Source organism: Crinia signifera, chromosome 1 (assembly GCF_055691185.1).
Source record: "Crinia signifera chromosome 1, ASM5569118v1, whole genome shotgun sequence".
NCBI classification, from domain to species: domain Eukaryota; kingdom Metazoa; phylum Chordata; class Amphibia; order Anura; family Myobatrachidae; genus Crinia; species Crinia signifera.
The window spans coordinates 114,038,391-114,055,984 of record NC_139217.1 but is presented as its reverse complement, the minus strand read 5'-3'; the positions used below and the strand labels follow the sequence as shown (position 1 = coordinate 114,055,984).

The 17,594-nt window shown below is 46.6% G+C and overlaps 1 protein-coding gene across 1 annotated transcript in view; it reads right to left on the bottom strand.

The window, feature by feature from the left end:
- TRIM2 (tripartite motif containing 2) overlaps positions 1-7,715 on the bottom strand; it is a 121,450-nt gene extending 113,735 nt beyond the window's left edge. The window contains exon 1 of the mRNA XM_083171860.1: positions 7,501-7,715. The gene's annotated coding sequence lies outside the window, so the exon portion shown is untranslated. The remainder of the gene's footprint in view (positions 1-7,500) is intronic.
- Between the last annotated feature and the right edge of the window lie 9,879 nt (positions 7,716-17,594).

The window sequence follows — 17,594 nt, the reverse complement described above, 5'->3', positions numbered from 1 at the left end:
AAGTGCCCCTTGCGCCTGAACATGGCCGACGTCACACGCCTCAGGATTCGGCAGAAGGCCGGCTGAGATATTCCAGCAAGTACTGCCACTACTTGTTGGAACGATCCTGAGGCGCAGAAATGCAACACCGCCAGCAGCTGTGTGTGAGGCGGAATTGCTGTCGTGATCCCGTGTAGAGGTTCCAAATCGCTCTGAATTAAGTTGAGCAGATCCAGAATTACATTTGGGGGTAACCGGTACCTAGTAAGTACCTCATCATCGGGCATAGCAAACAGAGTCACCCGTGTGCGATAGATTCTAGCACGTCCTGGCCTCCTTGGGCGACGAGTGGGGAGAGCCGCAAGTGCCCTTAGCCTCCTCTCCATATAGCGCATCAATGCTTCAGCAACCTATAAAGAAATGAACATAAATACTGATGCACCTATGCACATAATGGCCATATCCCACTACAAACTGATTTGTAGGCTTCTATACGTACAATTGATGGCCGCCCCGTGTAATCACGCAGATCCATTTGACTCTATAATGATGACACAATAATATGAACTCAATACACACCGTCCAAAACACACAGATAAAGGTGTCTGCATTTTTTGCCAACATCATGTACTATGAGACATTTCATCTATTGCTGGGACATGTTGTCCTGCAATAGATGATCCCACACAGGTTTAAGACCTGTGAGTGAAATAGTGAACATGTGACATGTTGCACTAATGATACACACACTTTGCTGGCCCAACAATCTGTAGTCAGTGAGGCAATGGTGCATACCTTCATACACTTACATTGTGAATGGATATCATATCTACAAGGAGCATGGAAGAGCTTACCTTAGACCCTGACAAGTCGTGATCTGGAGACAACTGATTCTACCAGCAACTCACTATTTATAGGGCTCTCACATGTGTGGTCTATAACAGTAGAGATGAGTATTGCCTGACTTGTGGCCTGGATTCTCTAAGGGATTGGGCTACTTTTAGCTTGCAATCAAACGCCATAATACGACAGTAGTCATGATTCAAATGTCATGTAATGCTAGCAAATAGCATGTGTATTGTGCAATAGTCCCAGGTGTATCCGAAGATTCTATGCAATGTTATCATTGGTGACCAGTATTTCATTTAGAACTTTCGCCAGGTTTTCCACAATGGAATTTCCGCCACCGTATGCGGCGCGAAATAACAGCGACGTACGCTCACGCACGGAACGCAGCTGCCGCTGATGTCCGCCAAACAGGATACACAAACAGTATATAAAGGTCTATTAGAAGCTGACAATGTTGTTGCTAACATGTCTGGATCCCAACCAGAGCTGGACCCAGAGCTGCAGCAACTTTTTCACAAGATGGACTCCAGCACCACCTATGTGCCACTGCACATGCGGGCAGTGGGTAATGAGGAGAATGCTGGGCCTTCTACAGCAGGGCAAGCTGCACCTGACCATTCTACAGCAGGGCAACCTACACCTGGCCCTTCTGCAGCAGCCCAACCTGCAGCTGGCTCATATGCACCATCAGCAGATTTGTTTGGAACACAACAGGGGACTTCACAAGGTAGTACCATGGCCAGCACTTCAAGTGCAGCGACTGGTGCCAGGGGGCGTGGCCAGGGACGTAGCAAGGGGCGAGCCAGTGCAACAGCCGAACCACCAAAAAAAAACAAGGCATATGAAGCACAGGAGCTGGCCATCCTGGTTCCCCGAGCACGTGATTGGATAGAGTGTCCATCCGAGAAGCTGACACACACACGCCGATGGAAGATTTGGGAACAGATAACGGCAGAGATTAATGCAGTTGCGCCACAAGTTCGTGAGACGGACCATGTGAAGAAGAGGCAAGTTGTTTTGTCATACATGTGGCCAGTAATAGCCAAGTAATGATTGAATTGATGCTTATATGCATTTTGCAAATGGCACATGAGGTTGTTACGATACACATACATTATTGCCATGTTATTTCCTTGAGAGTTAGAGTAGGGTGATTGTGAATGTGTATTGTAACGGTTGATATCATAGTTGCATGTAATATTATATATGGGACATTAATCACATGTTGTAAGATGTAGCACATAGCAATGGCTGCAACAGCTAACATTGGGAGTGACATGTATTAATATGTCAACTTACATTGCAGGTGGCAGGACTTCAAAAGCACCCTGAAGAGGAAGATGACCAAGCGGTGGGAACACAGCCAGACATCTGGGGCTGGCCCCATGCCATCAGGGCTAGAGCTCACCCCCCTGGAGGAGATGGCGGAGAGCTGTATCTCAGTTGAGGAGATCAGGGGGGTGAGCACGATGGATAGCGAGGCCCCAGCTGAAGTGTTTGCGTCTTTTCTGGAAGGTAAATATTGGTCATGCCATAAACTTGTGCAAGTAATTATCGTAGAATGTCTCCTAATTGTGTTTATCTTTTCCCACAGACACCCCACCGCTTGGTGAGGACTCTGCTCAGGAGGTGGAGGAGTCCGTGCCACCTGGCCCCAGAGGTAGGCCTGTGCAGCAGCAGGCATCGGGCCAAGCCGATTTGGCCGCCTTGGCCCAGGTGCTTGGGGACATCAACCAGCAGGGAGACTTGGCATCAGAACGGATGCGTAGGACCGAGGAGATCCTGGCGAGCTTGGTCAGCACCCAGCAGTCCATGGCTGCGAGCATGCAGGCCATGGCTGAGTCACATCAGGCCATGGCTGCAAGTGCTCAGGTGCTGGCCGAGCAAGCCACCCGCCAAAATGATCTCCTCCTCCACCATAATGAGCTTATGGTGGAGCTGATTACCAGCAACAGGGTCCTAATGTCATCCGTTTCTGGTGCATTACCACCGGAAACACTCCCTGCTGGCAGGAGGGGTAGACCAGCCAACCCCTCCACATCATCTGCTCCACCTGCCCCAGCATCTGGCCGTCCCCGAAGAGCTGCTGCACAGGCCAAGGAGCCTACCAAGGCCAAACGTGGTCGGAAATGAACTTGTGGCTGCATTAATCTCTGCCGTTATGTGTTCCCAAATCTTCCATTGTGCTGTGTGTGTCAGCTTCTTGTGTCCAATCACGTGCTCAGGGTAACCAGATGAGCCCTTGCTTCATATGTCCTTAGTGGTTCCCCTGTTGCCCTCTTTTGCCTGCCATTAGTGTCAGCTGTACTTGAAGTGATGGCCATGGTACTATCTTGTGAAGTCCCCGGTTGTGTTCCAAATGATTCTGCTGATGGTGCATATGAGCCAGCTGCAGGTTGGCCTGCTGCAGAAGGGCCAGGTGTAGGGTGCCCTGCTGTTGAATGGTCAGGTGCAGCTTGCCCTGCTGTAGAAGGGCCAGCAGCCTCCTCATTTCCCACTGGCTGCATGTGCAGTGGCACATAGGAGGTGCTGGAGTCCATCTGTGTGCAATTATATATGTTTTGTATTTTTAATTATTTTGCAGCATTCCTGACATGTTGTTTATTGTTTGTATGTATTATTTTATGGTCTTTGCATCACACTGGCATTGAGTGTGACATGAATATAAATAAATGTGTTTACTTTACCCAAAATGTGTGGTTTCATGAGTACATGTCGAATACACATGTGTATTGCTAGTATTAATATTCAGTCATGTCCATTGTTAGCAGTTTTAAAGTGTCTGACAAGTACAGCATATGTGGGGGATTACTAAGGTTTCCTTGAAGCAGCAATGGTTTCAATTAAAGCACTGACAAGCGGCCTATTAGTGAGTAATGAGTAAAGGAGTAGATTCTATTGGGTTCAGGTGTTAATGGTTGTAGTCATTAGGCGTACGTTCGCCTACCGCATGAACGAGTGGTGTCCGCAAAGCAATAGTACACTTGTGGACACCGCACATTTCAGCCCTTTTTGCTCGCGTGCATTCGGAGTGGTTTCCGAATGTACGCCCCCCAACATAAGTGTACTCCCCCGTGTCCGCCCATGTTTCCGCCCCGTTTTGCCCACTTTGAAACTACGCCCATGTGTCATTCCGCATGACGCCCATAATACGCCCCTATTTCCCGACTGATAGCGGTGACCAGTTTTGGACGGTCTTTGTCCGAACTGGTACCGAGTCAAGGCGTGGCACATGCGCGTAGCGTTCTCCACGCATGCGCAGACGCCGTAAAGACGCAATCCGTAAGAACGCGGTAAAGTCCGCATCAATCAGAATAAGGGCCTATGTGATGCCCTGACACTGTTGTATAAAGTCATTGTTTCACCTAAATATTTCATGGAGAGTACAGAGGCAGTCTCCATCTAGATGCCATCTGCAATATAGTGTGCAGTCTATGGGTGGGGATCCTGCTACTAACTGCCGGCTTCCAAGTTCATACACATCTATACAGTGAGACCTTAATATAAACACACAACAAAAACACATTTAAAACAACATATATTGATCTAGTCACACAATGGAAACCTATACACACTGTATGCTAATTTACATAAGTCCTGCAAGCTGTCATTTTGGTGCCACTCAAATGGGGCTGCTCAGTGCAGAGACGATTTGATGGGAAAAAGTAAGTGCTTGGTTGTATTTTATAATTTTAGAGATAACAGCAGAGAAAATAACAATCTACTGTCAGTCACAATGCTACTAACAATGCTGTGTGTTTCCTTTTATTGAAATAACTGGATTAGCGGTAAGCTTTTGTGGATCTATGGCAGCATAAAGTTAATAAATTCAAGATAAAATGCTGAGTAAGCGCAGCTATCATATAAAGGAACGCAAGGCAGTTTCATTTACCCACAGATACAGTATAAAGATGTGTCCTCATCTATCTATCCTTGCTGCATTAAATCGCTGGAGATACATGGCATTAGTAACAATTCCTAGACGTACTTTTTCCTAATTGATTTGCATCATAGCTGCATACAAAGTCGTACACAGCAGCTGCATGCAAAGTGCAAGTGTCATGTCCCACGGTACCTGTGCATTATCATTTTGTCACACTAGTAATTATACTGATGCATATTTTGTATAAAAAAAATAATCTATGGTGAAACGCACAATGCCGGCTTAGTCTGTGGCACGTCAAATGGGGGGTCTGTTTGGCACAATTTGAGGAGATATGTATGTGGATGGAAACATCTGTATAACAGAAAAATATATATTTTTTAACAATTTAAATGCTGGATTACAATAGCTAAAGACTCTTGTCTGCTAATTGTGCTACAGCAATAATAGCAACAACTGTGTAACTTCTGCCATAATGTACAGTGGTAAGACGCCATATCCTGTCCCATCACCGCGCAGTTTGCACAAGAACCCAAACATTGCTAGGAATAAAATAGAAATACGGTGCAGGGTCACTATTTTCTCTCAAAGGGCCAGATTCTCTAAGCTTCAAAAGCAGGGGCGTAGCTAAGGGTTCATGGGCCCTGGTGCGAAAGGTCAGCTTGGGGCCCCCCTACATACAACAAAATTAAAATCTTGCACCTTATATGCAATACCTCACAAGCCAAAATGGCTGTAGCCTCCCCTTGATCACAGTGATCAGTCCAGATATTTAAACAGCGGGCGGGCGCAGTCAGGATCTGGGGTAACAGAGATGTGCCCGGAGGGCTCCCCCACCACCACCACAGGCAGCCAGATCGGAGTAGACGTCTCAGTATGTACTACTATCAGAGAAGGGGTCCTGGATCAGTGATGTCAGTGCCAGTGTATTCCCCCTCTCAGGAGCCTCTGAGCTGTCTGTCACTGCTGCACCGCTGTAAAGTACCCCAGCAATAACCCAGTGCAGATCGAGCCCCGCCGTGCCTCCGGTCACACTGCTGTAGTGCAGGAGTTGTTACTGTGAGGGAGTCACTTCCCCGCTGAGGTGCGGCGCCGCTGCTGGAGAGGGGAGGAGGAAGCAGCCGCTGACAGCGATGTGCGGCCGAGGTGTGGTGTCTCCGGTCGTCAGGCTGCGGCAGGCCAGTGCAGAACGGGAGGTAGCCGGCGTGGAGACCCGGACAGGGCAGAGCGGGAGCCTAGTTACAAGGAGCTGTGATGTGCGGCATCCACATGAGGCAGGAGCGATATGCAGTAACAGCAATATGGCCGCCGGCGTCCGACCTCCGCTCAGGAGCTGTGCGGCGTCAGGCCAAATATCACAGCAGCGGGTGGTCTTGTCTTGTAGTAGACGTGACAGGGATGTGCCAGGAGGTTTCCCCCACCACCTCAGGCGGCCAGGTACAGGTGAGCGATCACAGGATAGGTGTACAGGATGGCTGTAGCGGGGAGCAGCGGGAGAAAAGGTCTACTCACATATATCGGCTCTGGTCTCTTACTGCAGCCTGCGCAGGCTGCACAATCACAGACCGCATACTAGACAGCCGTCACAGCCCGCACTTCGCCGGTGGCTGTGACGGACTCGCCTATGGCTGCCCTATTATAGTGGCGGGGGTTACAGTGGCGGGGGTTGGGCCCCCTGGCTCAGGGGCCCGGTCGCAGGTGCGACCGCTGCGACCCCTGTAGCTACGCCACTGTTCAAAAGTGATAAAATGGAGAGTGATAAACATCCAGCCAATCAGCTCCTGTGTGACATTTTTCAAACACAGTCTGTGACATGGCAGGTAGGAGCTGATTGGCTGGCTGTTTATCACTCTCCATTTTATCACTTTTGAAGCTTAGAGAATCTAGCCCAAAATTTTGTTACTATAAAACAGGAATAGGGAACCTTCGGTCCTCCAGCTGTTCTTGAACTACACATCCCAGAATGCTTTGCTACAGTTTTAGCATGGCCATATAGCAAAACTGTAGCAGTGCATGCTGGGACATGTAGTTCAGCAACAGCTGGAGGGCCGAAGGTTCCCCATCCCTGCTGTGAAACGTATAGAGAGACACTCCTGCCCCAGAAGTGGTGCCATTTATACACACCACACATCTAATCCTGATTAATAATGCATCATATATTAATTTAAATATAATGAGAGGACAACTCTTAAATGTAGATCAATGCATGTATAACAATGGCTATTGTGTGCAGCATAGAAGCACAGTAAGAAGCAAGCACGTAGTTCAGCAACAATAAAGCATTTTGTTAACAATGAAATAGAAATTAATAATATGACACTTAAAATAAAGGCATTCACTACTTTATATTTAAATAGGAAAAGTTTAACACACTGCGGTGCATTGCCAAATGCACTGTGCTAGAAAATGGGTTTGTACCTGACTTTTTCACTTTGACAAGCACCACAAGCATATGACTCCCAGCAAGAAATCTGCAGTGATCACAAGTTGCTATCAGTGTGACCATGATGAACACATCTATCTACCATACACAAAGGGGAGCACATCATTATTAACACATAACACATTAGAAATAGGGCTTCAAGTTCTCTATTTGCAAGTACAGGAAAAATCTAAGCAACATTTACATGTAATAAAACCAAACATGCGTATCAGTGCTCTGTAATGCGATAACATTGTACAAACATGCACAAACCACATGTGCAGTATCAGTGATTGTAGGATCAAGACAATCGCAAATATTCTACCAATTCATTGTATGCACAAGAAAATAATGGAAAGATATTTACCGTTTGCTATAATGTATGCAAAACAAAGCAATATTCAGAATACAGATGCGTGTGGTGTGGAGAGCTCACATGGAATGATCTGTGTATCTGGAGCATTTGAAAAATCAGGACACACAAACTTTCCTTTCTTTCATTGAGAGGTGACATTACATATTCAGTGGTCTGCAGCTGACTGCTCTGCCTCCCTTGCAAATGCACCTAGCGGAGTGGCAGGACTGCCTTAGTGACATCCAATCCCATGCAAGACGCTTGTCAGACATCCAGCCACTCTCATTGCCATTCACTGCATTCCCTTCCAAGGCACCTATCTCAGTGGGGAATTGTTTCCATGGAAACTGCAGATGGAGATTCTTCCTCCCTGAAAAATTTACCATGGAAACAGTCCAGTACATAGAAGTTCAACTTTTATAGATATAGTTCAACTGTATATATATATATATATATATATATATATATATATATATATATACACATACATACATACATACATACATACATACATACATACATACATAAACACACACACACACTAAAACATGGGTGCAGATGGTTAAAATACATAAAAACATCCCAGTGTTTTCTCAAGTGTTGAAAGTAAATAGACCTCTGCAGAAAAAAGTGCAATATAACATTCTAAATTCATTTAAACATATTTCTTTGTGAAATTACAATGACATATTGGGTTAAGTGAAGATTAGGGGCGGGGTGTTCTAACATCTGCCGACCCTCTCCGTTTTACTACCGCATCCATATTAATCGCATATGCACTAACATATGAGATAAGTAATGCAAAGAACAGCTCTTGTGATAAGAGCGGTCCTTTGTGATGTGGCGCCATCCCTGGACTTATGGGTCTGAGACGCGGGAGTCCCTCTGCGCATGTGGCGTGAGTGACATGCTGGAGGGATCCGTGATGGATCTGCAGTGAAACTTTATTATTATTTATTGTTAACAGTTTCTTATATAGCGCATACATATTCTGAAACGCTTTACAGAGACTAGTTGAAAATTCACATCAGTATATACAATTGTGGTGTGGCGCATAGAATTGATAAAAAAGTCCATATATATGGTGATCACAAAGTTCAGTGAAGCAGACCAGAAAGTTTCATCCAATTTCTTGTTTATTTATTTCCTTCAAATTTGTCACCGGAAAAATCGTGAGAAATGCCCCAACGCGTTTCGTCTAAAGCGACTTCATCAGGGGTATAATCACAATTCTTTTTTCAAAAAGAAAATCATATCTCCAATTGGTATCAGGAGAAAGGGAAAAAACCCAGTTCTTATAAATATCGATATACCACTTCTCGTTTTAGCTCTATAGAATGGGATAAGAGCGTTTAATACGTTTAGTAGTATACAAAGTTTTCCTTCCCTGTATAGTGCACCTCTCTATATGAGTTCTATCTCCAACAGGGAAGGACCCTGCTGTCTTAGGGACACACATTCACATCATCTAGCCCCACACACCGTGAAAAACTGCATCTTGAAGCAGGGCCTAGTGACTAACCACCCCACCCCTTAAAGTGGCAAGCAGACACACCATACGTCAGCTTTTGACCCCACTCTATGATTTTATGTGGTCTTCCAATTCGTGGCTACAGGTATATCCAGCATGGATGAAATTTCACGAACAGTCTTTTTGCAAAGGTGGCATCACAGTGCTAACACAGTGCCACCCAAAGGTGGTATCCTTTCAGAGTGCCATGCAAAGTTGGCATCCTAACACAGTGCCATGCAAAGTTGGCATCCTAGCACAGTGCCATGCAAAGTTGGCATCCTGACACAGTGCCATGCAAAGGTGGCATCCTATCACAGTCCCATGCAAAGGTTGCATCCTATTACAGTGCCATGCTTGACGTAACTGAGCTCTACAGAATGACCAGTTTTGTATCACAAATGTTTGCAAATGAAGACTGTATGGCTAGGGGCTTGAATGATTTTATACACCTGTGGGATCAGGTCTGATTGGAACACTTGAATTTGATAATTAACAGGTGTGGCCAAATACTTTTGTCCATATAGTGTACTGTGGGCGAAGGGCAGCAGATACAGATGTAGCAGGTCTCATCCTGCTGGAGACTGGCGAAACTATCTCCAGCCCCCGCCAGCTCCCCCCGGGTCCCCACCACCTCCCCGCCGCCAGTACCCTCCTAACCCTGCCTGTCTCCCTGAAGCGGAAATGGGCAGGGACCCGCTGAGCCGCCGTCGAAAGACTGGGATGCACGTGCACATGAGAAGCACGCGCTGCCCAGTTTAATGGAATCGCTCTCGCCAGCGGGGACGGTCTGGTGAGAGCCGGCCAATAATGAGAGGGGCTCCATCTGTATTACAGATATCTGCTACAATTCCCTGTTTCCAATTACAAAAGGAGGGGAGTGGATTGAAAGGTTTACAGAGTTTAAGTTGACAGTCATTAGGTCGACTACAAAAGGTTGTCAACAAAAGATCGCCATGCAATAGTTTGATACAGACAAAAGGTTGACATGCAATAGATTAACGTGGTCAAAAGGTCAACACAAGCAAATGCTTGACAAATCATGATTCATTCGCAGCTGCCGAGTAAGTCCAGGGCTACTCCGAGCCCACACACAGTGGGGAAATCATACGAGGGTGAGCAGTTTGCTTAGGGATATACAGCCCATTTGCCAGGCTGCAACATATTCACTACCTGTTTCAAGGCTTGCGAAGGACGGGATTACACTCTGGCGGGGGCTAACTATTTGCAGGGTGATCACACGGCACTGCTAAAATCATAACTTAGCCCTCCTGTGGTCCCACAGTCTCTCCACATGCTTGGGCTCTGTAATTGGTGGATAACTCCAGCAATCCACCAATCAACATTTTGACAGCCAATCACTATCTGGCTGCAGGCTGAGAGACAGGTAGAGAATGCTGCCTGGCTATGCCTATTGCTTAAAGCCCCCAACCACTAGTCCGATTCTGCCTGTTTTCTTCAGATTCAGATGGATCTGTGAGACCAATCTGATGAAACCAGGCCAAATTGAAGCTCCCTCTTTAGATAGTACTTCTCCCATTTGCATCTGATGTACCCAGACCCTGGACACTCCCATCCGCCCCAAGGCCTGCCTTCTTGCTGCTCCTGGTGAGATGGCACCCGACGCCTCCTCCTACACACAGGTCCCGACATCGGGGGACCTGCCGCCCGCATGCAGGTCCCAGCATCAGAGGACCCTCTGCTGCCTCCCACACATGGGTCCCGGCATCAGGGGACACGCAGCCACCACTGCTGCCTCCTCCCGCACTCTTGTCCCCACCACCGCCGCCTCCCGCTCACTTTATTACTATCAGCCCGGCACCCACAGCCCAGGGGCACTGGGGAGAGCCCGGGCTTATCCCCTGGCCCTTGGCTGCCCTGGATGGGTCGACCCCTTTAGTGGTGGTCCCTACTCCCCCAGGGACCCCAGCCAGGGGTGACTAGTTAGGGGAATGATGCTGCAGCCCCTGAGACCACTATAAACATATCCCCGGGCTGTGTCATTACTCCCCTGGCTAGTGGAGCGCATTGCTGGTCGCAAAAATACGGGGGACCCCTACTGTATGTCTTTTGTCTCCCTGTATTTTTGTAAACAGGACCAGGCTGGCTATGTTCAGGGGAAGAACCCTACACAATTTTTGTTTTAATTTAAACTGTCCATACATAGGTCCAGAGTCAGAGCAGTGTATGGCCACTTTAACCCTTTACGGATATTTTTACAGTAGCCCCTGCTTCATATATCCACCATAGTAGCCCAGCCTGCCAGACTATTAAATGTACATAGTGCATCAGAACAATCTGATGAGATCTATCTGAAGTGAATAAAATGACAATTTGGTCCAGGATCAGATCAGATTTCTGGGAGAGTTCAAGGGAACACTGAAGAGATTTACAGCTTCAGATATGTATGTGTAGTGGACGGGGGGCTTCACAATTCACAATCAAAGCAGCCATGCTGCATTCTCTACTTTCTAATAAGCTGCTTAGACACAAGAGCGCCCCTGCTGGAAGGCCCCTGGAATTACTGGGTATCTGCCAGGAAGCCCATATGTTAACCCTTTGATTGCCAAGAGAATTTGTCAAAATAGGTGTGAAAATCGGCAAGCAGACATTTTTATTTATAATAATGTCCTCTAATGTCTACCTTATATAGGAAATATAATATATTTTTATACATTTGTTATTTGAATTTATATAACAAATGTGAGCGACGCTGGCGTTTTTTTTTTATTGTGTAATTTTTATTGATTTTGCAAAATGAAACAAACAACAAAAAAAATGACATTACAGACAGCAGTGTATCAAAAAGATCAGTAGGTGCATGCAGGGGGTATGTAACAGCGTACATAGTATAAATACACAAGAGTATATAAAGGTATCTATATGTGTTTGCGCACAGAACATATATGATCTATAAATAAGATGAGTACCTTCCCCACCGGATATAGATTTACATTACGGCAAGTACCTGGAGGTGCCATCCAGGTTCCCAGGAACGGAGAGGTAGAAGGAAGCACACTCGCATGAACACAGTGCATAACAAATCAGTAGGCACCGTTGATCTGCATCATAAAATAATCAACTATCGAAAAACCGCACTTTCTAAACTTAAATAAACCCACTAACATTAATAGAGAAAACAAAAACCTCCCAAAGGACCCAAAGCAAACCTCCCACATAACCCCCCACCCTGTACTACCCACCCCCAACTTAGGTGTACCTGGAGCCCTGCAACCATACTACCCCTCTACCCATTCCTACCTACTATGGACTATAGAAGAAGTAAGTTAGTGGTCTTTAGCTATATGGTAGCTAATCTTTACCAAAAACCTAACCTAACCTACTTCCCCATCCTACCCACCCACCCAACTACATCTAATACTATACTATACTACACTAATACTGGTTTCTGGTCAAAAAGTAACAACTGACAGAACCCAGCGAATTAATCTAGAGACGGGAGGAGAAGGATTGTATATATAATGAATATACCCACCCCATTCTCTTAGAATAGCTTTCTCTACCTGACTCCAACTTGGGTGTTGCATCTCACATTGGGCCTTATTCTGATCGGTGCGGCCAGATCCGAATATGCGGCCAGGACCGTGCGTGCGAAACCCCGCCTTCCATACGGATCGCCAACTCCGTCCGTACGGGGTAAGAAGCTGGCCGAACGGACCGCACGTGTATTTTTCATGGAATACGCCTCCTCCATCTCAGGGAACCTCCCCCATCATTCGATGGTCGCAGACCATCGAATGCAGGACCGAGTGGTCCACCAGCTCCCGCAACCTCAGACCACACGGACATTTTTCCGTGCAAAAGCAGGGATCTGGGCGGGCAGCTGACATCCGGCGATGTCATATGTCCGCCCCCTACACGTGCGTCACGGCCGCATTACCATACGTACGCCCAGCGTTTGCATGGGAACGCCCATGAAACGCGGGGCGTATGCATATGGTAATGAGCCCAAATAGCCCTTAACGCCCCTCTCCACCCCCTGTTCGGAGTGTTCACATTTCATGCGGGATTTGGCCGTACGCCCCGCTCGCACATGCGCAGAGACGCCTCTGCACATGCGCAGACACAAAACATCGGCGGCACGAACGCACGCGGATATTACCGCACCAACCAGAATAAGGGCCATTGTCTTCCCAATCTGAAGGTTTGACACGGATATTATGTTTTTTTACCCTGAAAATCTTTTTAAGTGTATACGAAAAATAAATATTTGAGATTTTTTATAAAGAAACAGTCACTATTGCATTTTATTTTTTAAAACATCCACCTGAGTGCCTAGTATATAGATCATCCACCTTTCATCTACACTAATACTAATCTAACCCATCCCTTCCCACCCACCCAGGTAAACCCAAACCAACATCTGACCACCCACTCACCAAACATCCGTGTGCGGATAACAGAAGAATGGACTATGTGGGGCAATGACCCAGTGGCCATTAAAAACGTATAGCCAGGACATATCAACAAAATTACAATTGAAAAACTAGTAACATGAGGGTTAGTCAGCGTATGTAGAACAGTATTTAAACAGTATTTTCATTTCGGCAGGTATATGTAGCATTATCTTTTAGTCCGGCCAAGTGACAACGTGTTTCAGGTAAGTAGGTACAGAGACAGTCCGGCTCCAAGGATCAGTAGGATAGCGAAAACATGGTATAAATGGCACATATAGATGGTAGACAGACCCATATCTAAGAGAGTCAAAACATGAAATCCAGAATCGTTCAGCTGAAATTTGGAGAAATTAAGGAATTTTTAGGTGGACCACAACCTCATCCAAGCACGCAGGTATAGAGTACCAAGGACTCTCATAACCGGATAAATCAAGCCAAGGTAACCCATCCAGGGTAGTAGCAAATGTAGGCACTGCAGAGGTTGCAGGATCATGGCACTGAGGCAGATTCTTCTCATCACCAGGATCACACTTATCAGGAACATTGGAGGTTGATTGGGCACCCCCCTGCACATCAACCAATTTGGCAATAAGCCTGTCAGCAGAAGCGTATATAGCCTGCACTAGTTGTTGAAAAGAGGATTCCATAATCATGGGAATAATATGGAGCTCTAATAGGCAATGGCGGTGGCTAGCACACCACCAGATGTACCGAGGACAGTGGCAGCAGGAACACAACCGGCCACGAGCACACCGACCTGCAATCAGATGAAGCTCCAGAGGTACTGTCCACATGTGTCAGCCCAGACGGCCGCAGGGAGCACGAGGATCCAAGAAGGACACCAGAGCACACACAGCAGCACGCTTATGTCCCAGGCCAAGCCATGCCCCCGACGCTGGCATTTTTAACGGATATTTTGAACATCTCTCTCAAAGGGTTAAGGTAGCCCTGAGGCCAGAAGATGTGTAGGGCTGTAAAATATCTGCCTACAGCTCAGTATATCAGTGTATGTAGGTATGTACCCTATATTGTGTAAAGGTCATGATTTTTTGAACAGCAATATCTTAAATTCTCACTCTGTATTATGGTATACGGTCGTTAGGATGACAGCACTAAGGTCGACATGCATGGGATCGACAACTATAGGTCGAAATGCATCAAGGTCGACATGTCTGAAGATGGGCATGAGGTTAAATCGACAGGGTCATTAGATCGACATGGGCTAGGTCGACAGTCAAAAGGTCGACATGGGATTTTTCACTTTGTTTTGAGCTGACATGTGCCGACAGGCGGTATTTCATGCCCTACAATCCACTAGGGCAGTGGTTCCCAACCTGTGGTATGCGAACCCCTGGGGTACGCGTCCTCCCGCTCGGGGGTACGCGGTGGCCCGGCCTGTAACGGCAGTCGCGGCAGTCAGACGAGACTGAGGGGAGGAGAGTGCATTGCGCATCTCTCCTACCTAGGGAATCCGGGGGTCTAAAAAAAGCCTCCAGGCTCCCCCAACCCGCCGCAGCCTCTCTGCGCTCCCCCCCTCAGTGCGTGGCGCCATCCCCCGGTGCATGCTGGATGTTGTAGTCATCCCTCCCTCCCCGGCTTTTACTTCCTGTTGGCTTGATGTCACGAATGACTGCCCTGGCATGTAAAGTGCAGGCTGGGGGTGAGGGAGAACCCGCTGTTCCAGGAGCACCTCACCTCATTTACTTCCATGGACGGTGTCGGCCGGGTCCGCAGCTTACAAGAAGACAAGTCCCCGGCTGCCTTTAAGGTATCTGTTCTACTGGGACAGGTTAGCGGGGGTGGGGTTGGGTAGGTTACACTTGTACTGGGGATGGCAGCGGGTAGAGAGATATACACACAGGGATACCTCTCTCTCTCCCCCTCTTGATCTCTCCCCCTCTCTCTCGCCCCCCTCTCTCCCTCTCTCTCTCCCTCGCCCCCCTCTCTCCCCCCCCACACCATTCAAAAGAGGCCACACCCCTTTTTAGGCCACACCCCCTAATTTTTTCCGCGAGGGGGTACTCATAAATGAAAATCCTAATCAAGGGGTACGGGAGACAAAAAAGGTTGGGAACCACTGCACTAGGGCATGGAGGGAGAATAAAATAGTGTGCCAAGCATAGTGAGGCACCAAGCCGAAGCAATGCGAGCACACGCAGTACACTTTTTTAGTCTCCACATCGACTGTGTCAACATTCGAGACGTTGAGACAGTTTTTTAAAAAAGCATGTTGACCTTTTGACTGTTGACCCTGCCCATGTTGACTTAATGTATGTGTCGACCTAACCCCATGTCGACCTTGATGCACATTGACCTATTATTTAATCAAATGACCAAGCATAAATTGTATTATTACAAGTCCCAATGTATTGTATAATTTATTGTTAATTCAGTTAAGTTCTATTATACACATAATAATATTATTTAGAATTGTATATTAATTAGTGCCAGTGTATTTGGCATTTACTGCTAAAGTACTTATTGTCTTATTTTTTTAACAAGAGACTGCGTTTAATATATGATGAAAAAAAAAAGAAAAATGCAGGCGCACTGAGAAGACTTATAGAACAATTATTATAAACGCTACAGAGTAATACTAAGGTGTCTTAGACATGTCTGGCCAAAAGATGCGATCGCACCTACAACGTCAGGGTGAACCGTTATTGGATCCGTACATCCCAAATACTGACGCAATATATAAAGGTATGAAATCGAGTTAATGTAGGATTGTAAGCAGTGATAACGCCTGTACAGTATAATAACATTGTAACACGTGTGAGTTTATTTGTTCTTTGCGATTTAAGATCCAAATAGGGGCCTGATTCAGACCTGTTCGCTAGACTGAGTGCAATCGCAACCTAGCGAACAGCTAAATGCCGCCAGCTACACAGCTGAATGTCAGCCACCCCTGGCGCGCAAATGTGTACGCTAGCACATCCCCTCGCATGCAGCTGCATGGGCAAAAAATCATTCGATGATCGCTCACCATCGAATAATTTTTCTACCGTTCATAATGAAAAGTCACCCTGGATTGATTTTTTTATTTACATGCTGTCCTCTAAATTCGGGGCAGGTGCTGACGAGATGTGATGTCAGCCGTCCACCCTAAGCAGGCATCAACATGCCCGCTTTAGCAGGGGAATGCCCAGTGTTTTTATAGGGATGCCAATAAAATGCTGGTCTTTGCCCTTCTACCACCCCCTTCCCGCCCCTCCTGCAGCGAACAACCTGGCGAGTGTGAAACTTTCCATAGCCGTTCGCTCCTGGGGCATGCGCACACCCGAACATCGTGGAAGGGGACAAATTCAGCCCATTCTGAATCAGCCCCTATATGCTGAGACGTTTGCCAGTAAGGGGAGTATCCAATGTGCTGCATAGCAAAAACGGGCAAATAGCCAATAGTACTATTGTTCTATCCAGTTCTAACCCATTTCTATCATGCTGTGAATTACCCATTATCAGCCTCCTGCGAGGCCACGCCGCCATTTTGTGCGCACAGCGTTTATTCACCGCTGCTCAGCAGCCGACAGTGGGGACTCCCAACAGCTCCCCCTCGCCGAAGGACACTGCAGGCTGCGGGAGGGATGTGGGAATGTCCCCGAAAACCGGGACATTCCCATGGTTTTCGGGACTGTTGGAGGTATGCGCTTGCTTATACAGATGGGGAACAGATCTGGTATATTCAGTAATGCTAAACTACCCAGTTTTTCAAATTTTGAAGGCACTTTTTACAATAAAAGTAACCCGGTACTGGCAAGTTTTTACTCAACAGCGGAAAGTAGCCTAACGGAAACCACCCTAAAATATATCTGTATAAGCTTATAACTTCATAATAATGATTAAGGGCCAGATGTATCAAGCTTCAAAAAGTGATAAATCAGAGAGTTATAAACAGCTCCTACCTGTCATTTTTCAAACCCAGCCTGTAACATGGCAGGTAGGAGCTGATTGGCTGGTTGTTTATCACTCTCCATTTTATTACTGTTTGAGGCTTGATACATCTGGCCCTAAGTGCTAGCTATTCCTCTTCTCTGCTGTTTACTCTGCCCCATGAAATATGACATTTGAAGATCTCAGGCATTATTAAGGATATTAATATTTTACATTGTAAAAGGTAATGACTCAGACACTTACTCAATTTGTCATCCTTGCTTCTAGTTCAGTAAATACTGTTCCGC